The sequence below is a fragment of the Miscanthus floridulus genome, unplaced genomic scaffold (genome assembly GCF_019320115.1).
Source record: "Miscanthus floridulus cultivar M001 unplaced genomic scaffold, ASM1932011v1 fs_421_1_2, whole genome shotgun sequence".
NCBI classification, from domain to species: Eukaryota; Viridiplantae; Streptophyta; class Magnoliopsida; order Poales; family Poaceae; genus Miscanthus; species Miscanthus floridulus.
The window spans coordinates 459-21,444 of record NW_027096726.1 but is presented as its reverse complement, the minus strand read 5'-3'; the positions used below and the strand labels follow the sequence as shown (position 1 = coordinate 21,444).

The window sequence follows — 20,986 nt, the reverse complement described above, 5'->3', positions numbered from 1 at the left end:
CCACCTGATCCCAAGTTATGGTGGTATGTCTTCTGTTGGGCATTACGTTGGTTCTTTATCACCCGACTCACACCCTCTTCCGACGTCTTGTACTGTACAAACTCATCCCAATAGGGCCTCTGCTTTGAGATCGGGCCTGGGACAGTAAAATCTGGTGCTATGTTCTTCTTGACATACGTCGTGTATAGGTGTTTCTTCCAAGTCTGAAACTGGGTGGCCATCTTCTTCATTGCCCAATCCCTAACTCGCTCCTTCAATTCATCACCATCTATTATATCATCATAACCATCTGTTTGGAGCGTGAAATGTTCCAAGACATCATTCCAAATTAACGTCTTGTCACGATCGGAGACAAAACTGATATGAGGAGCATTGGTCTTCTTCTTCCATTCACGGGTACTGATCGGGAGCCGGTCCCGTACAAGGTAACCACAGTGGTGCATGAATTTCGTTTTATTTGGCCCCCCCCCGGTTCGCCTGTATCCACATTGAACTCCGAGATGATGAAGCGGCCCTCCAATGGCTTTTTGGGACCTCGAACATTTTTACTCTTCGTTGTAGTTGTTGATGTCGATCCAGAGGGCTACAAAACATAAACATTATTTTTAATGTCATGAGCACACATAAGACATATGATAATATATATAGCTAATAATAAAAAATATATACTTGGCCAATATGTTGTTGCTCATTTTGTTCAAGAGCTAAGTACTGACTCCCGTCATCTGCATCCTCTTGCACTGTTATTTTTAGCACCATCATCGCCGGCAACTTGAGTGCCAGTGTTGATCAAATTCATCATCAACTCCTCCTCATCCATGTTTCTCAGGTCGGCCATCTAGCTTCAAAAAACAAAACCAATATATAGTACGTCAAATCTTTGCTTACATGCGTAAAATCTACGAACAATATGCATTATTAAATCTTGCCCCTCGGTCACGGACGCAATTCGCCACACTAGGGCGAACTACGTCGGTACTAGGGCGAATTAGGGCTATACATAAATGGCCGAGGGCGAATTGCGTCGGTGACTAGGGCGAACCACGTCGGTGACATCAACAATGCGGTTCGCCCTAGTCACCGACGCAATTCGCCCTGGTGTGATTGTTTAGCGTTAACGATAACGATAATACGAATGTTGATCGACTAGGCCACGAGAGAGGGCGGTGTGACAAGAGTGGCGGTGCTCCACTCCGCCGTATATATGTTTGTACACATGGGTGAACGAGGGCGGCGGTGCTCCGCCGTATACATAGAAACGCATGGGCGAACGAGGGCGGCGGTGCTCCGCGACATATATATACATGCATATGAATACAAATGACGTATATATATGTGTCGGCGCGGTGGCCGGTGTGCTGACGACGACGACGTGAGGCGGGCCGGCGTGCTGACGACGATGACGTGAGGCGGGCCGGGGCGGTGTCGGTGCGTGATGTTGTGATCCTATGTACCATGTGAACCATGTAGTCATTCATCATATATCTTAAACTAAACATAGTCACTTTATTAACTACAATATATCTTATGCCGACACGTAATACGAATGTTGATCGACTAGGCCAGCGAGAGAGGGTGGTGTGACGAGAGTGGCGGTGCTCCACTCCGCCGTATATATGTTTGTACACATGGGTGAACGAGGGCGGCGGTGCTCCGCCGTATACATAGAAACGCATAGGCGAACGAGGGCGGCGGTGCTCTGCGACGTATATATACATGCATATGAATACAAATGACGTATATATACGTGTCGGCGCGGTGGCCGGTGTGCTGACGACGACGACGTGAGGCGGGCCGGTGTGCTGACGACGATGAGACTCTCTTGTGCATCCTCTCCACACGCGTTGCGCGCTCGCCGATGACACTCTTGTGCATCCTCTCTATGGCTACGGCAAGATGGAGTTCCGCTTGCTCCTCGAACCCCCGTACCCTGTCCAGGGCAGGGTCTGCGACGGTTGTGGCGAGCCCACGCTCGGTCCACGACGGCCGAGCCTTAGAGCTCCGCCGGAAGGCATCGCGAGATTCGCCAGTGACTTCTGGAGACAACAATTAAGGGCCGCCGGAGTAGGTTCGGGCGTACAGGTACCTGTACAGCCACTTGGACAGGCAAGGCTGTTGACTTGCATGTGGCGTGCTTCAAGGAAATGATTCCGTGTCCGCAGCTTCGAGAGGCCACCTACCGTTACCAGGATGTGGGTGACGGCTCCCAGGCGAGCGACCCTTATATCTACGGCATGGTTGAGTACATGCTCCCTAGCTACCAACAGAAGGCTTGAACCTTGAAAGGCTTGAAAGGTACGGTAAGATTGCTCTCGTCATTGCTAGCGTTGTCTTCTCACTGGTTTTTGGAACCCGGCCAGTGGCCATGACAGCCGCGACGCCATTGCCACGAAAGCCGAGAGACGAACTCACCTCGGGTGGGTGCGGTGGAGGGCCATGGGCGCGCGTGGTGGAGGGCCGCACGAGGTCGTTGGCGCGAGGTCGTCAGCGGTGGAGGGCCGCACAAGGCGAGGCGCGGGCTCCGGTGTCAAGGAAGATGAATCGGCGGCGGCGCGAGGAAGAAGAGGGAAAGGGCGGCGGTGTTCGATGAGGAAGAAGAGGAGGGGATTGATCTGCGCCAGGCACTGGTGGTTATATACCAGGGAGATTTACTCCCGGTGCCAGCCACCAGCCGGGAGTAAAGGTCCTTTACTCCCGGTGTGTATTACCAACCGGGAGTAAAGGTCCCTTTACTCCCGGTGCGTGTTACCAACCGGGAGTAAATGTTACTCCCGGTTGGTAACACGCACCGGGAGTAAAGGGTTTTTTTGGCGGGCCACGAAACTGCAGCCCACCTTTACTCCTGGGTGGGCTTCCCACCCGAGAGTAAAGGTGGCCTGTAGTTTCGTTTCCTGCCTGTTTTGAGCAAAATTTTTTAATAGAAATATGAATTTTCTTGTTAAATACATAGTAAATTAAATAAAAGGCATAAAATTATTTTGTTAAAAATATGGATTTTCTTTTTCTTTATTGCACATAGGAAAAATGTATAACCTAACTTTTTTATTTTTTGTTATAATTATAAAACATAATGTAACTAATATTTATTATTTTCGTTAATGCAAAAATGTAGTGTTTAATTAAAATTATTAAAACTATTGGTTTTGGACAGGAAATTTGTTTTCACATCATTTTAACGTTAATATTTTAATTTTTCATCACTCAATATCCTAATTTAACTTTTTGAGAGAGAAATCCCACCAAATCAAACATTGATTTAATTTGAAACACGACATAATAAACATCTGAATTCACAATTATTACATAATATCTCAAACACACACTACATTAAATCACTATATCATCAAGTGGGCACAGCAGTGAACTTCTTCTTTATGTATGTCCCTTGGTTATGATCGCGTCGTAACCATGGAGTGTCCTCATCATTTACCAAGATGCTAGGGTCTTTGTTCACTTTGAAGGGCGAATTCGGTCATACTTTTCATAATCTTCTGACATGTCCGACTTGTCCTCAATTCCCACGATGACTCTTTTCCCTGAAAGAACTATGTGGCGCTTTGGCTCTTTGGTTGAGTCATTATCGTTTTTCCCTCTTTTTGGTTTGGTAGACATATCATTGACATAGAACACCTGATTCACATCCTTGGCAAGGACGAATGGTTCGTCTTTGTACCCAATATTACTAAGGTCTACTGTTGTCATTCCATACTCGTTGTCTACTGTTACCCCGCCTCCGGTCACCTTGACCCATTGGCACTTGAACAATGGGATCTTCAAAGTAGGTGCATATTCTAGTTCCCATATTTCATCTATGCGGCCATAATATGTCTGCTTATTCCCATTCGGGTCTGTGGCATCTATGCGGACACCACTATTTTGGTTGGTACTCCTTTTATCTTGGGCTACTGTGTAGAATATGTTCCCATTTATCTCGTACCCTTTGTATGTTACGATATGCCATGATGGTTGCATAGCCAATAAATACAGTTGCTCATGGATGCTCTCATCACCTTGACATTTTTTTCGCAACCAACCGCCGAAAGTTTCCATGTGCTTACGCGTAATCCAAGCTTCAGTCTTCCCTAGGAAACTCGGATCGTAAGAGATCCTTGTGTGTTTCAATATACGGATCTACCAAAGAGGAGTTCTGTAGAACTGTGTAGTGCGCTTTATTGAAATAATCATCCTCCAGTACCAATATATGTTTTCCTCCCTAGTGTCCCCTTTCCGCTTAGTCTCCCCTCATGTCTCGATTCAGGAACACCAATCGAGTCAAGGTCGGGAATAAAGTCAACACAGAACTCAATGACCTCTTCTGTTCCATAGCCCTTGGCGATGCTTCCTTCTAGGCGAGCACGGTTGTGAACATATTTCTTCAGGACTCCCATGAATCTCTCTAAGGGGAACATGTTGTGTAGGAACACTAGGACCGAGAATGAAAATCTCCTTGACTAGGTGAACTAGGAGGTGTGTCATGATATCAAAGAAGGAAGGAGGGAACACCAACTCAAAGCTGACGAGACATTGAACCACATCATTCTGTAGTTTAGCTAGATCAGTTGGATCAATTGCCTTCTGAGAAATTGCATTGAGGAATGCACATAGCTTCACGGTGGCTAGACGTACATTTGGAGGTAGAATTCCTCTTAATGCAACTAGAAGTAATTGCGTCATGAGAACGTGACAGTCATGGGACTTTAAGTTACAGAATTTCTTCTCTGGCACATTTATAATACCCTTTATATTCGAGGAGAATCCAGATGGTACCTTGATGTTGTTTAAGCATTCAAACATGATTTCCTTCTCCTCTTTGCTTAGAGTGTAGCTGGCAGGACGTAAGTAATGGCGTCCATCATCTGTCTTCTCTAGATGCAGGTTGTCTCTTTCTCTCAAACAACGCAGGTCCTGTCGTGCTTCAAATGTGTCCTTAGGCTTTCCATACACACCCATGAAGCCTAGCAGGTTCACACAAAGATTCTTCGTCAGGTGCATCACGTCGATCGAGCTGCGGACCTCTAGGACTTGCCAATAGGGTAGGTCCCAAAATATGGACTTCTTCTTCCACATGGGTGCGTGACCGTTAGCGTCGTTCGGAACAGGTTGGCTGCCATGTCCTTTTCCAAAGATGACTTTCACATCATTGACCATATCGAGTACATCCTCACCGGTTCGGTTGCGAGGCTTGGTCAGGTGGTCTGCCTTCCCTTTAAAATGCTTGCCTTTCTTTCTTACGGGGTGATTTGCAGGAAGAAATCGACGATGGCCAAGGTACACGACCTTTCGACATTTTTTCAAGAATACACCTCTAATATCACCGAAGCAGTGTGTGCATGCATTATATCCCTTGTTTGACTGTCCTGAAAGATTACTTAGAGCAGGCCAATCATTGATTGTTACGAACAACAATGCTCGCAGATCAAAGTGTTCCTGTTTGTACTCATCCCACACACGTACACCTTCTTTATTCCACAAAATGAGAAGTTCGTCAATAAGTGGTCTCAGGTACACATCGATGTCATTGCCAGGTTGCTTCGGGCCTTGGATGAGCACAGGCATCATAATGAACTTTCGCTTCATGCATAACCAAGGAGGAAGGTTGTAGATACTTAGAGTAACAGGCCAAGTGCTATGACTACTGTTCTGCTCTCCAAAAGGATTGATACCATCTGTACTTAAAGCAAACCTTAAGTTTCTTGCAGTCATTTGCAAACTCCGAGGAATTCTCTGTCGATTGCTCTCCACTGGGACCCATCAGCAGGGTGTCTCAACATATTGTCTACCTTACGGTCTTCTTTGTGCCATCGCAACAATTTTGCATGTTCTTTGTTTCTGAACAGACGTTTCAAGCGTGGTATTATAGGAGCATACCACATAACCTTGGCAGGGATTTTCTTCTGTGGACGTTCGCCCTCAACATCACCAGGGTCATCTCAGCCTGATCTTATACCGCGATGCATGGCATACCGGGCATGCATCCAATTTCTCGTACTCTTTGCCACGGTACAGGATGCAGTCATTAGGACATGCATGTATCTTCTCGATTTCTAGCCCCATAGGACAGACAACTTGTTTTGCTTCGTAGGTAGTGGCGGGCAATTCATTGTCCTTCGGAAGCATCTTCTTTTGGATTTTTAGTAACTCTCCAAATCCCTTGTCAGATACACCATTCTTTGCCTTCCATTGCAGCAATTCTAGTGTGGTTCCCAACTTTTTCTGCCCTGCATCACAAGTTGGGTACAACAATTTGTTGTGATCTTCTAGCATCCGCTCGAACTTGATCTTCTCCTTTTCACTTTCACATTCTCTTTGTGCGTCACGAATGACCTGACAAAGATCATCAGCTAGGCTCATCTTCTGTGGCTACCTCTTCTTCAGCTTCTCCCATTGCAGTATCATTGAAGCACGCACCATCGGGAATAATATCATTGTCGTCCCATTGTTCTTCTTCACCTTCTTCCATTACAACGCCGGTTTCTCCGTGCTTCGTCCAACAAATATAGTTTGGCATGAAACCCGACTTGAACAAGTGTGAATGAAGAGTCCTTGAGCAAGGATATTCCACCGTATTCTTACATATGGCACATGGGCAGCACATGAAACCGTCGCGTTTGTTTGCCTCGGCCGCACGTAACAAAGAATGCACGCCGTCAATGAACTCTTGGGAGCGGCGATCAGCATTGTACATCCAATGCCTGGCTCATCTGCATTACATGACATAAATACCATATTAAAACCTAGATCATAATTAATTATTTATACAACATGTGTGCCACCACAAAAGGTACAAATTTATGAAAGCATCGCTACAATGTAGACAATCCCAACTACCACTAAAAGAACTAAAGCTAAAATACATTTCAGGAGCACAAGGATTTCGCGACCAATCTCAACTAAAACAGACAGATCCCCCGATTGTGCAACATCTTTGGGCTTCTTCGGCTGGATCACTGCCTCATTAGCCGCCGTATCTGCCTGTTGTGCAAGATATTTTTGCACGAGTTCAACATACTCTTCCTCCCAGTAGAAGCCTGAACATCGTCCACTGCCATCCCACTGAAATTAAAACAAAAAATTAGAACTTTAATCACAACCATCATGAAAATAGGTATAAACTAACCATAATCATTAAATACGATAAAATAACTCACATTGCGATCCGGACACTTGTAGAAGATACGATCCTTGTTGGGACCCTCCTTCTTCACTCGGTACTCCATCACAATCTTCGTCTCATCACGACACTTGCCGCATGGAATGAGAGGGAGGCCCGGCCTAAGTCGCTTTGGAAACCCATGAGAGGCCGAGGACCCGGAAGCAGTTGCCATCTACTCTCTATACTCATTTTTTAATACACTATAAATTTCTCATTTTATAAACAAATAAAATTAAGAAACTATAAAATTATCTATATCTCTAAACAATGATATTTTTAATGGTCATTGTGTTCTCGTCTTTTACTGCGGCAGGTAAGTAATTCACATGATATTTCCGCAAATTAACAGAAGAATGGGAGTGTACACACATAACAATCGATTATCGTTTATATTTATATATATACTACGTTTGGGTACAGTGATTGACAGACTACTGCGACGATATCGGACGTGTGAATAAATAACCATCAGTACTAGTTGACCTTGCTTACGTGATCATCTCGGCGAGCATTTCTCCACCGGACGGCACCGTACTTGGCCACGGAAGAGCTCCGATTCTACGAGGAAGGGAACACGGTCTTCCATGACCATTGCCGCTCTCCCTCGTAGAATCAAAGCTCCTCCTTGACGTCCGTTACCCGCTCGGCAGAGAACATGCTCACCGAAATAAACACGGTCCGCTAGTTCAACTAGCTACTTTAACCTTCCTTCATGTAAATATGCAAGCTTGAAGTGATTTTGAGCTCAAATTGCTTACAAATGAAAAAAACCCACAATAAAGAACCATATATATAGTGAACAAAATGGGATAAGACAATGATGAAACATGAGAGTATGAAGTTGGTAACCTTTAGAACCAAAGAATCGACGGAGGAATCGAAAGAAATCGATGGAGGAATCGAAGAATGGATGGAGAAAGAGCGAAGAACACTGCTTAAATTTGAACTTAAGCTCTCGGGCGGGCTCGGGGAGGAAGAAGACGGCCAGCAGGATTTATAGCTCAAAAACATGTTTTAATAAATAACCATCCCGTACTAGTTGACCTTGCTTACGTGATCATCTCGGCGAAGCATTTCTTCCACCGGACGGCACTGTACTTGGTCAAGGAAGAGCTCCGATTCTACGAGGAAGGGAACACGGTCTTCCACGACCAGTTGCCGCTCTCCCTCGTAGAATCAAAGCTCCTCCTTGATGTCCGTTTACGCTCGCAGAGAACATGCTCGCCGAGCTGAACACGGTCCGCTAAGTTCAACTAGTACGGATTTTCTATAATTTTCTAACCTATTTTCTAAGTTTTTCATTTCATAAAAGTTAAAATAAAATGTTTAGTCGCTGGAGTCCATAGAAATGACCATATTTTGACCTAGCAACCATTGTCATTGTCCATTGCGTTGCATTGCACCCGGACCGGACTCCGGACAATAAAATACTATGGTCGATCGATGTCGTTCTTTGTCGTACAGTCGCACGGCGACCGGCGACGGGACCCGTTCAACCACCAAATCTGTCAGGCCCGGCTGTTTCGGGCGTATCGTCAAAAGAGAACGGATTTGCTTCTATTGCATCGGCCTTGCATTGCATCTGGTCATACCAGTCGGAGGCACTAGTCCCTATACTCATTTTTAATACACTATAAATTTCTCATTTTATAAACAAATAAATTAAAAATACTCTAAATTCTCTATATCTCTAACAATGAAGTGTGCTATGCATGCTATAAATGAACGGTGAATACTAGTTTTAATAGCTACTTAACCTTCCTTCGTGTAAATATGCAAGCTGAAGTGATTTTGAGCTCAAATTGCTTACAAATGAAAAAACCACAATAAAGAACCATATATATAGTGAACAAAATGAGATAAGACAATGGTGAAAAATGAGAGTATGAGATTGGTAACCTTTACAACTGAAGAATCGACGGAGAGAATCGAAGAAATCGAAAGGAGGAGGAATCGAAGAATGGATGGAGGAGGAACAATGGAGGGAGAAGCAAGAACACTAGTGCAGTGAGCTTCAAAATGTGCTGAGCTCGGGCTCGAGGGAGGAAGAAGGAGACGGCCGATATATAAAGGGGGGACCTTTAGTCCCGGTTGATGGCTCCAACCGGGACTAAAGGTCTCTCCCAACGGCTCCTGCGGTGCAGAGACCTTTAGTCCCGATTGAAGCCACCAACCGGGAGTAAAAGTCTACCTTTAGTTCCGGTTGGTGGTTCCAACCGGGACTAAAGGTATCTCTAGTCCCGGGCGCAAAAAATACCAGGACTAGAGCCTATTTTGACCGAGGATCAAAGGTTTGTTCTCTACTAGTGCAAACAATCTCGCCTTGCATCAAATATATATAAAAATACTAATATTTATGATATCAGATAAGTGTTAATTATTAGATTAATCAAATCATATATTTTCATAATATATCTATTTGGAGTTATAAATATTGATAATTTTTTAAACTCAGTAAAAGTTAAGATTGATCGACTCCTCCAAATATGAGACGGAGATTTCTAGCGCACGTTAGGTTGGGTGAATACAACTCGCACTGCATTACTATAATATTTGCTTTAACAGACAATTTTCTTGAATATATAGTATATACAAAGGTTCTCTGCGAGATTCCCGGATGGAGCTTTGATGTCGACGGCTCGACGCACGATAGGTTGGGTGGCCGGACGGTGGGTTGATGGAAGGGTTTTCTTTGTCTACTACTAGTTGCCTCGAACAAAAATAAAAATAATTATACCTAATATTCTGCGGCAATTGTAAAGAATCTGATGCCTGAGTGGTTGAAAATGGAGGCCAAATTAAGGAAGCAAATTACTGGTACGGAACAACATTACCGCCGGCTGCAATGAAAGCAAAGCAAAGATGAGGTACAAATGCTTGTTAGCTGTAAGCATCCACTAGTTGTCAGTGCTCTCTCCATTATGAAATACCACAAGGTACTAAAGATTCAAAATTTGTGGTATTCTAGATTGCTCAACCACATCCATGTTTATTTCCCTTTTAAACCTATCCATGTATGCCTATTAAATATCATCTGGGGCAAAATGATTGATAGCCAAATTTAGTGGCATACATGTACGCCTTTTTAAACTATATATGCATTATTAAGAAATTAAGCAAGTTGACAACCCAATTAACCAATTACTAAGGGGTAAATTAGTCTTTTGCTAGACATCTTATTTGGTCTCAAAATTGTTTCAGAACAGAGAAAATATTTAATTAAAAGAGGTGTATTGGAGCAGTTTTCAAATAAAATATTGTATCACTACAAGCATATCTTCAACTTGTGATTCACATAAAGACAATCTTTCATTTTTTTTCATAGATCACATGCCTATATGATACGATGAAATTACATCAGTGAGATTCTCATCTCCACACATGGCGTTTTTTTTTCTCTCTCGAATACGCAAAAGATTTGCGTATCATTGTAATTAAGAAGAAGGGTTTAAACATACAAACGACGCACTTCTGATGTGCACCTTAGGTGGTCTTATCGCTATGACTGGACCTTCCTAGCAGACTGTTTCAAACTTCGATATTACATAAATGGTAAACAACCTCACTAAGAGCCGCGCAGCAACCTACGTAGCTAGGCGTCTCCGCTGCTGGCTACGCGACCCTACTCCGCCATCCGAGAAGAGCGTTCTTCTACCAGCTCTGCTGTTGGTCGCTGGGAACAGCTCGTCCAGAGCTGCCACGTGGCTCGACGTCAAGTTCCCTGCGAATAAGGCGTCGTATGTGCCCTTGGCCGCAGATGAAACTGGAGCAGCCGGCGGTGCAATGCCCATCTTCTGCATGAGGAGTACCTCACCCCGCTTGGAGGTCAGTATGTGCGCCAGCGGCCGAGCGGCAATCCGTCTGCTCTTAATTGGTAGGGGTTGCCTTGTGGTTGCCTCCTTCTGCCTTGGTGGACTGGCGATTAGTGGCGACTGTCGCTTGAGCTGCACTTCCTCGGTGAACCGTGTGAGACGCCGCACAGCCTCACGCGGCGTGGGCATGCCCGCCTGAAAGGTCCTAAATGGCTAGAGGGGGGTGAATAGCCTAATAAAATTTTCTACAACAACACTAAGACAAGATGGTTAGATAACTAAATGGCGTAATGCGAGTTTTGCGCTAGCACTACAAAAAGTTGCAAGCCACCTATCCACAAGTCTAGTGAGTTAAACTTATCTAACCACTCAACAACTAAGACTAACAACTACAACTAGGGAACTAGCAAGAAAGCTAATTACAGCTAGTAAGATAAACTATCACTACACAAGATGTATATCAAGGTAAATACAAAGAAGTGATAGAGATGATTATACCGCCGTGGCAAGTGAAGAATCAATAAACATAGTGAAATCCTTGGAGTAATGATGACACAAGATTTTTATCCAAGGTTCACTTGCTTGCCGGCAAGCTACGTCCTTGTTGTAGCGATTCACCCACTTGGAGGTTCACGCGCTAATTAGCATCACACGCCAAACCCGCAATCGGGTGTCGCATAACCAACACAAGATGGGGATCCACAAGCTACGAGCAATCCACTAGAGATGCCTTTCGCGAACTCCCATGGGGAAGGCTCAAGAACCCCTCACAATCACCATGATCGAAGCCGGAGACAAACACCACCCTCTACTCAGCGATCCTCGCTGCTCCAAGCCGTCTAGGTGTGGCAAACACCAAGAGTAACAAGAGAAATCCACAGCGAAACACAATCACCAAGTGCCTCTAGATGCAATCACTCAAGCAATGCACTTGAATCACTCAATCTCACTTTGATTTACACTCAAAGAGATGAGTGGGAGAGAGTATGCTTAGCTCAATGAGATGTTAGGAATGTCAAAATGCCAAGAGAGTTGCCCTATAGCTGGCCAACAACTATTTATAGACACCCCATTGAAAACATACCCATTGGCCCCATTAGTGGGCTGTCTGCGTAGGCACCGGACGAGCTGTAGGGTGCACTGGACGTGTCCGGTGCGTAGTGTCCGGTCGCTCGTTGGCTATCACGTGTCCTAGCCATTTGAAACTATCCATTGGCACGCAATGGCTAACTCACTTGTGCTCACTACGCTTGCACCGGACGTGTCCGGTCATTGACCGGACTCGCAACGCCTCAGCGTCCGGTCGTTACTCAGAGAGGCTCAAAACGCAATTTCAACGACCGAACGCGTCTGGTCGTCCTGACCGGACTCGCCCAGCGTCCGGTCAACACAGACCAAACTCCCGAGCGCCATGTCATTAGCACCGGACGCGCCAGAGTCGCGTCCGGGCGGTTTTATCAGCCAGCGTCCGGTGAAACTCAGAGAGCATCCAGAGAGCTCCCTGAGCGACCGGACTCGCTCAGAGTCCGGTCAGTCTCTGTTGACTGACCGATGCCTAGGGTTAGCCACCGGACGTGTCCGGTCCCATGGGGATAGCGTCCGGTGCACTCTGCGAAACCCTGTCTTTTCTGGACAGTCCGCCGGTGAGGTTTTGAACCCTTGCTCCCAAGTGCTAAACACAATGTGTATCACCTTTGTGCATGTGTGTTAGCATATTTCCAAAGCATTTTCAAGGGTGTTAGCACTCACTAGACTCTAAATGCATATGCAATGAGTTAGAACATTTAGTGGCACTTTGATAACCGCATTTCACAAATGAATTTCTCCCCTCTTCATAGTACGGCTATCAATCCTAAATACACTCACACCCTCTATGATGTCTTGAGTGCCAAAAACAAAATGGCCCTATCAAGTACACCTTTGCCTTGAGCCCATTTTGTTTTTCTCTTTCTTCTTTCCAAGTTGGAGCACTTGATCATCATAGCCAACCACTCCACTTGACTTTGGACCTAACCTCTCTTAGCTACACACACTTAGCAATTATGTTAGTCCAAATAGGTTTCATCAATTAGCCAAAACCAAACTAGGGCTTTCACCGCCGTGCTCTCATCTGCGACGCCGGGTTGCCCCACCCATGGTGGCTTGAGCTGTGGGAGGCCCTGCACTGACAACAACATAGGCGAGTCCATCATTCACCCAGTAGCCGTCGCCGGAGAACGGGTGTCCACCAATGGCGCTGCAACCTCCTGAGGCGCTAGTGTTCCCACTGGCCGGCCCACGACGAGCGAGGCGGTGAGCTCCTTCAGCATTGGGTCGACCGAGATGACCCATGCGGGAGGTCCCGCACTCATGCACATCGCCGACGCCAGCGGATCTGGCTCAGGAAAGCAGAGTGTAGTAGCGGAAGTAGCGGCGTTGTCATTGTAGTCGGTAGGCGTGGCCATGCCAGTGCTGATGTCCCTTGCCGGCTTACTCCAGGGCCCGCCGCCACCGGCGGCGGCGACAGTAGGTGCTGCCGGCTCCCCCCGCGACCACCTACGCGGCCCCATCCGAGTTTGGTGGACCGGCCCGTGGCGCGTGCTTGGAGGCCTGCGGGTCGTCCTGAGTAGAGTGGCATGGCCGGTTGCCACCCTTCACCGCTGACGTCGCAGTGCTGGATCGCTTGCAGTCCCTGGCGAGGTGATGGAAGCCATGGCAGCACAAACAACACCTCGGCAGCCGGCAAGTCGCTACTCGGTGTGAGTAGGAGAGACAGTTGAAACACCTGTCTCGAAGCTCTGTGGGTATTCTTCGGCCCTGCGGGAGCTGAGGCCCAACCGGTGCGGCCACAGGTCGCGTCTCCTGCTGGGGTAGGATCTCCCACCACCCATCGGCATTGGCAACTCCCTTCTGCGGTGGTCGAAGCATTGGCGGGCAGGGACACGGCCATCCACTAGCCGAGCAGGCAGGCCGTGCACAAGCTGTGGGCACGGCCGGTTGTGTCTCCTCCGTCTCCGCCTAGGTCCCTGTCGTCCGGCGTCCACTCCGCCATGGCCACGTACTAGGACTGGACGAGTCTGGGCGCACGGCGGGGATGCAGGTACCTGCTTCGGGCGACGAACGACATCTAGGTAGGATGCAGAGCGGTCATCGTTGGACTCCTCGCCGACGTTGTCCGCCCATCGATGACTCTTCGTGCGCCCACCGAAGGAGCAGCCTCGGTGGAACGGAGCGGCGTCCGGTGAGAGAAAGGAGGGGCTTGGGGAGGCCTGAGGCGCCAACGACACGCTCGGCGCTGAGCTCGCACCCCTAGTCCCATGGCTCTCTGCTCCGGCCAGCAGAGTCGACGTTTGGTGGGGCACCCCGTACCAGCGTACGGTGGCCGTGGCAGTGGTGGCCTCTAGCCCCGGCGTAGTGGGGGGCGGGGGCGCGTCGGGTCTGGCCTCCCCGCGAGGCGGCATGGAAGGCTCGCCAGCCTGGCCGCCAGAGCCAGCACCGGGACCATCGGCTGGCGGCGGGGGCGGGTCGTGCTCGCCAGCGACGCCGTTCGTGAACCGACAGCCGGCGCCGGCGGAGAGGCGCCCGTCACTGGAGGTGTCGTCTGCGGCAACCAACGGTAGCTCCTCGGAGCCGTCAGTGATGGCAACGGTGGCGGGGACCGGTGCTGCCGGTGGTGAGGGCCGCGAGGGCGACGTGGTGCCCGCTTCCTCACATGCCTAGAGAGGGGAGGTAGGGGAAGAGAGGGTGGCGGATCCGGTGGAGGGAGGCGAGGGGGAGGCGGTCGATGGCCGGCGGGGCGCCCCGTAGGTCGCGCCGGTGGCGGCAGCCGGCTCCGGTGGCGGTGGCGGGGTGGCCACGGCGGCCGCAGCGCCGGAAGCTCCTGGCGGCGTGGGGGGAGGAGGCGCCGGCGCTGGAGGCATCCTCCAAGGCGCCCCGCGGGGAAGACTTCGGTGGCGGCTGAGGGGAGGGAGACCCCTTCCTAGCCAGCTTGGCGGCGGCGGCGAAGCAGGTCGAGGGAAGTCCGCCGGCATGCGTTCCACCTCTTTGTGGGCTAGTGAATTAGTTTGGAGTGATCCTGCAGGTAACACATCAAAAAGACCGACAGTACACATCACTCATACTTTGTTTTAGGAGGCACTTTTCTTAAATGGGACCATATACAAAGCTTACGGGTGAGATTCCCAAATCCATTATTGGCCTTGGCTCACGTTAAAACAGAGGAATGGAGGGAAACATACGAAAAGAGATAGGAATGAAAGGAAGGAGAGAAGGAGTTTGGAACGTAGGAACATGTAACACATGAAAATTAAAATCATGTAAGTAATAAGAAATGCTAGTACTTAATTAATGATAGATTAATTTTAAGATGTGATTACATGTCGTGTTTAACTCATTGTCTTCTTGCATGTGTGGGCCTTGGTCAATTAGACTTAGTCCACACACAACTGTTTGGCGTGCATACATTGACCTTATCCTTTCGCTATCCTCTTTTTGAATCGATACAGCAGTGATTAGTGCGTGAACTCGCACGCGAGCAGTGCAGGAATGATTCCCTTAGCTCAGAGCGCATTTTTTTTTTCCTCCAAAAGTAAGGCTCAACGTTGTTCCTTTATTCCAAACGCAGCTATATAGTGAATAAAACTATGGGAACTCGATTCCTCTACTTTTCCTACTTTCTCCCGTGAACCAAACGGGCCCTAAAGTTGGGTGGGGCTGGGTGTGCCCGTGTGGGACAGCGGCATCCTTGCCTAGTTGCCTCGAACAAAAATAAAAATAAATAAACCTAGTAAATACACTACACCCAAACGGCAAGGCAGGAAGCTCGCAACGCATTTGGTTAGAAACTCAGAAGTCAGAACTGCCATCCTACTGAACCCCATGGATTCAGAGGCTTAGCTCACCCTACTGAACTGAACCCCGTCAATTGTAATATATCGTCTCGACGGTGAGGGTGCTAGAGCTAGGCGGCAATGGATCCCCTCGAGGACAGCCGGGCGACCATGGGCATGAGCATAGTCGCCAGTGCATCGAACGACGCCATCAGATCTCTGGCGAACAAGCTCAGCAACCTTTTGTGCCAGGAGCACATCAAGATCCAGGGCGTCCGCGGGGACATCCAGTACATCCGTCACGAGATAGACAGCATGCAGGTCTTCCTCAAGTTGGCGACGGGCGAGCGGCAGCAGGATTGGATGAGGCAGGTGCGGGAGTTAGCGTACGACATCGAGGACTACGTGGACGACCTCAGGCTAGAGCTAGACCTCAGCAGCCAACCTCGCCGGATCAGCGGCACATTGTTGTCCCTATGGCGGGCTTGGTACCTCCTCACTACCATTAATACCCGCAAATCCATCGCCAAGGAGATCCGCAGCTTCAAGATCCAGGTGCAGCAAATCAACGAGCACCGAATCAGCTACGGTGTGGAGATCTTGGAAAAGGGCAGCTCGTCGCAAGCGTCTGCGAATGCTTTCACAACCTGCCTCGCGCCTCCTGCAAAGCTCACCAGAACAAGGGCGCCTCTCGGCATGGATGACGCCATCAAGGAGCTCGAGCCATGGTTTGCCAAGGGGAAGCAGAGCACGGATCAACTGAGGTATGTTGGCATTGTTGGAACGGTAGGCATTGGCACGACCACGCTCGCCAAGGTGCTGTATCGCAAATTTGGGGACGAATTCGACTGCAGAGCATTAGTGACGATAGCGGCCCACTTCGATCCCCTAACAGTTCTGAAAGACCTTGTCAAGCAAATTTTTCAGCAGCAGGCCAGTGCCTCTAATAATTACCTCGACGGGATTGAAGAATGGGAAGAAGGACTGCTAAAAAACAAGCTCGCTGACCTACTAATGGGGATGAGGTACGATTTTATTTGGCTCTGCTGGATTCTTTCTTTTTCTTCACGCAGATTGCTGTGATTCTAGTTAGTACTTCTGTTTAGAGTACCCCTTATGGCACAAGCACGAATTATATTACTCTAGCAACCCTTTTCCCAGAAAGAATTGCTACTCTTGAAAAACTTTATTATTAATATATTCTGAACAATGCTCGAAATAGGTACCTTATCCTGGTAGATGATATGTGGAGTGTATCACAATGGGAAAGGATACGTTACTGTTTCCACAAGAATGAGAAGGGTGGTACCATAGTGGTGACAACAAGATTTTCAGGCCTAGCCATGGCCATAGCCCCTCCGCACCAAAATGTTTATATCTATACCATGAAGCCACTCTCTGAAGAGAACTCCTGCAAACTGTTCCATAGAATCATCTCCGGTGCTGGTGATGATATTTGTCCTACTAGACCAACTAATGGCAGAATTATCATGAAGATATGCAGAGGTATTCCCTTGGTCATAATTTTGTTGGCAGGTCTCGTTGCAAGTAGATTGAGGTCAGAGACTGGCTCAAACATTGATCTCCATTTGTCTCAAATTGGGGAGGGATTAACCGAAGATCTGGGCAACCCATTCAAAAGGGTGCAGCATATACTAGACCAATGCTACAACCCTTTGCCAGCTGATCTTAAGATCTGCCTTTTGTGCTTGAGCATTTTTCCTAATGAAGGTTGCTGGATCAGCAGAAATCGTCTTATTAGAAGATGGATAGCCGAAAGGCTCATCACCGAGAGGCATCAGAAGACAGTGGAGGAAGTAGCCAATGACTACTTCAATGAACTCATTGCCAGGAATCTAATTTGTGAAGTCAACTACAGTAGTGGAAAGGTGAAGAGCTTCCAGGTTCATGACATAGTTCTCGAGTACATCATCGCCAAGTCAATCGCAGAGGATTTTATTACCATTGTCGGTGGCCATTGGAAGATGTCGGTTCCAAGAAACAAGATGCGCCGGCTTTCAATCCATTACAGCAATTCATTAGACAACAAAGTAGAGCTTGAACTGTCCCATGTCCGAACCTTGTCGGTGTTCAAGAGTTCCATAGTTCTCCACTCTGCGTCACTCAACTTTCAGAGACTGCAGCTGCTGGACCTTGAAGGTTGCAAGGACCTGACCTGCCAGTTCCTCGATACAATATGCAATATGCATCAGTTGAGGCACTTGAGCCTGCGCCAGACGAACATTGCAGAGATACCATACAAGATATACAAACTGAAACATTTATGGCTACTTGACATAAGGGAGACAGATGTCGTAAATTTGCCTGCATCAGTTGATCGACTTCAGGAAATGACCCATCTACTTGCTGGCAATAAGAGCAAACAGATTGCATTGACATTAACCGAAGGAGTATTGAAGATGACGGCTCTACAGACCCTATCCATGGTAAGCTCGTGGTCTGGACCACTTAAGGGTGCTTTCAATAACATGGTCCTTTGACCAGTGCACTGACAGAGCATGGCAGGATGCTTTACGCTCATCCATCCAGGATCGTTTGAAGCTCCAATCACTGAGCATTCATTGTGATGGACTGGGTTGTATAATGGAGTTTCTTGGGTCAATAACTCATCCACCTAAGGAACTTGAGAAATTTAAGGTGACATCTGGGAGATTTGTCAATGTTCCTCAATGGATCAAATGTCTCGAGCACCTGGCTTTTCTGCAAATCACCGTTTGTAAACTAGCACCAGATGATCTGAAGATTCTTACGAACTTGCTCAATTTGCAGTACCTTATCTTGGGCTTGGAGTTCATTCCCCGAGAAGAGATAGAGATTGAAAACCAGGGGTTCAACGAGCTTCTGATATTATCCGTGGATTGCCCTGTTCCATGGCTGACATTCAGACAAGGAGCTATGCCAAAACTCACGTGTCTTGAACTGAAATTCTGCTCAGGCACGACAAGTCAAAGGGCTGTTCCTTCCGGTATTGGCAACCTCCGAAGGATAACTGAGGTTGCCCTCAGTTACAACCAAAAATGGTGCGACAGTAGTTCCAGTGTCAAGATGACTGTTGAGGCAGTGAAGATACAGGTTGCCAAGCATTGCAACCAAATCGACCTCATCATCAATGGCAGCAAAATTGATGTTCAAGAAGTTCAAGAGAAGGACATGGCAACCGGAATTCAGATTGAAACTGAAGGGGAAGCCAAAGATGATGTTCAAGCAGTTGGTGAGGAAACAAAGCGGATTACATCAGAGTCAGAGATTCAGGAAATTGATGTTGACACCGGAACCAGTCCCTAGGTCCAAGTCCCAACACAAAGGTGCGCTGCTCCTAATTCTATAATAAAAGAAATTACTCGTATTTTTACTACAAATTTCATTCCTATTGAAGAAAAATTTTAATATCCTCAGCAAAATTATCAGAAGGAAATAAAGGGGACCAGGGGAGCACTCAGCTCAGGATTAAGAGCAACCAATTGCCGCAGCCTGGCAGCAATATGGACTATTATTGGACGGACTCTACATCTCTCGCCAGTTGCCTACTTGTGCCTCTGTATCGCTAGGCTGTGTACCGGAAATTTGCTGACAGCTGCCAGGAAATTCGCAGTCCTTCAATCTCCACACGTTGTTTGTGCTGGACTCTGTATCCATTGCCAGTTTGGTAACTCTAGATACGTTCATCTGGTTTATTTTAGTACTCTTTAAGCACCTGTCACCTGTGGCAATGTATATCCATCCATTCGGACATGATTTATATATGCACCAAACTGTTAGTACACTGCTGCATTGTGATCTGTAGCGTGTAACGCTGTGCTGTATTGTGCTGTTTTTTTTTTTTTTGGTCGTGCTTGTCTGATAGTAATGGACATGTGAGACAATGTACCTGTTGCTGTTGGATAACAAATGAACATGGCCGTTATTACGTAACTGTACACGTCACTTGTCTGTTTATGATGGTTTGTTTCAAAAGCGACTCCCACGGCCCAAACGTTGCTATGATTTAGCCTGACCCGGCCCGGTTAAACTTGGCTAGTTGGTTGGTCCAATATTTGGGCGCCGTATCTTGCGATGAGCGCCCACAGCATGTTGGGCTGCTTTCAAAAGAAAAAAAAACATGTTGGGGTAGCAAGAAATGGCTGGCTCGCAGCAGCCGTTGAAGTTGGAGTACCAAGGCCCACACAGTAGAGAACAGGGGGCGATGATACGCAATACAAGTGCCGATTGAATATTTCCCGCTTCTGGCTCGCGTCCGATTGGCCCGTTCCCGCACAGTCCACTTCACACCTGACGCATGGCCCAGCGTAGCGTTACGATGCCAACTCCAACTAAAAAAAAGTCATAACTGCTAAAGTAAACATCCAAATTAAATTTCGATTACACTGTCGTTTTTTTTGCAATAAATCCTTCAAAACAAGATCCCACATGGATATATTTTGATAAAATTTTATTAACGAACATTTATTATATGAAGATAGAACATTTTCTTTTATTGAGCAGTGACAATGTTTTAGGTTCAGAGATCAATGTTCCGTCTTCGTAAGAAAAATGTTCTCGGTTTAGAAGAACGGTATTATAGTTTTAGGTTCTTGCAATTGGCATTATAATATACATAAAATAATAGTAATAATAATAATAATAACAAAAATAATTAAATATATAGAAACAGTAAATAAATAAATATATAACATAAATAAAAGAATAATAAAATCTAGAGCAAAGCATAAGGAAAAAAATAAAAACACGTAATAGAGAAAAATCTTAAAGAACATCACATGGATACTTTTTAAACATCCTAAAATATGTTATAGAACACCATATGTATACTAAGTGAATATTACTAAATACATCATAAAACATCACTAAGTAAATAATAGAACATCGTATATATATTACGTAAACATTACTAAATATATTATAGAACATCACATTTATACTAAGTGAACATCACAAAAAAACACAAAAGAGCATCACATGTATACTACGTGAACAACAAAAAATACCATAAAACATCATACGTATACTAAGTGAACATGATAGAACACAACATAGAACATCAAGTGTATATTACGTGAACATCACACACACACACACACACACATATATAGGAAATAAAAACTAAGAAAATAAAATTATTAAAACAATTACTTAGAGTAAAACAACAAAAAAGAAAATACACATAAAAATGTGATTAATAAGTGATAAATATA

At 46.5% G+C, this 20,986-nt stretch overlaps 1 pseudogene; it reads left to right on the top strand.

Annotated features, from left to right (window-relative positions):
• The first annotated feature begins 15,784 nt into the window (after window positions 1-15,784).
• LOC136531717 (disease resistance protein Pik-2-like) lies at window positions 15,785-19,526 on the top strand (annotated as a pseudogene).
• Window positions 19,527-20,986: the final 1,460 nt, after the last annotated feature.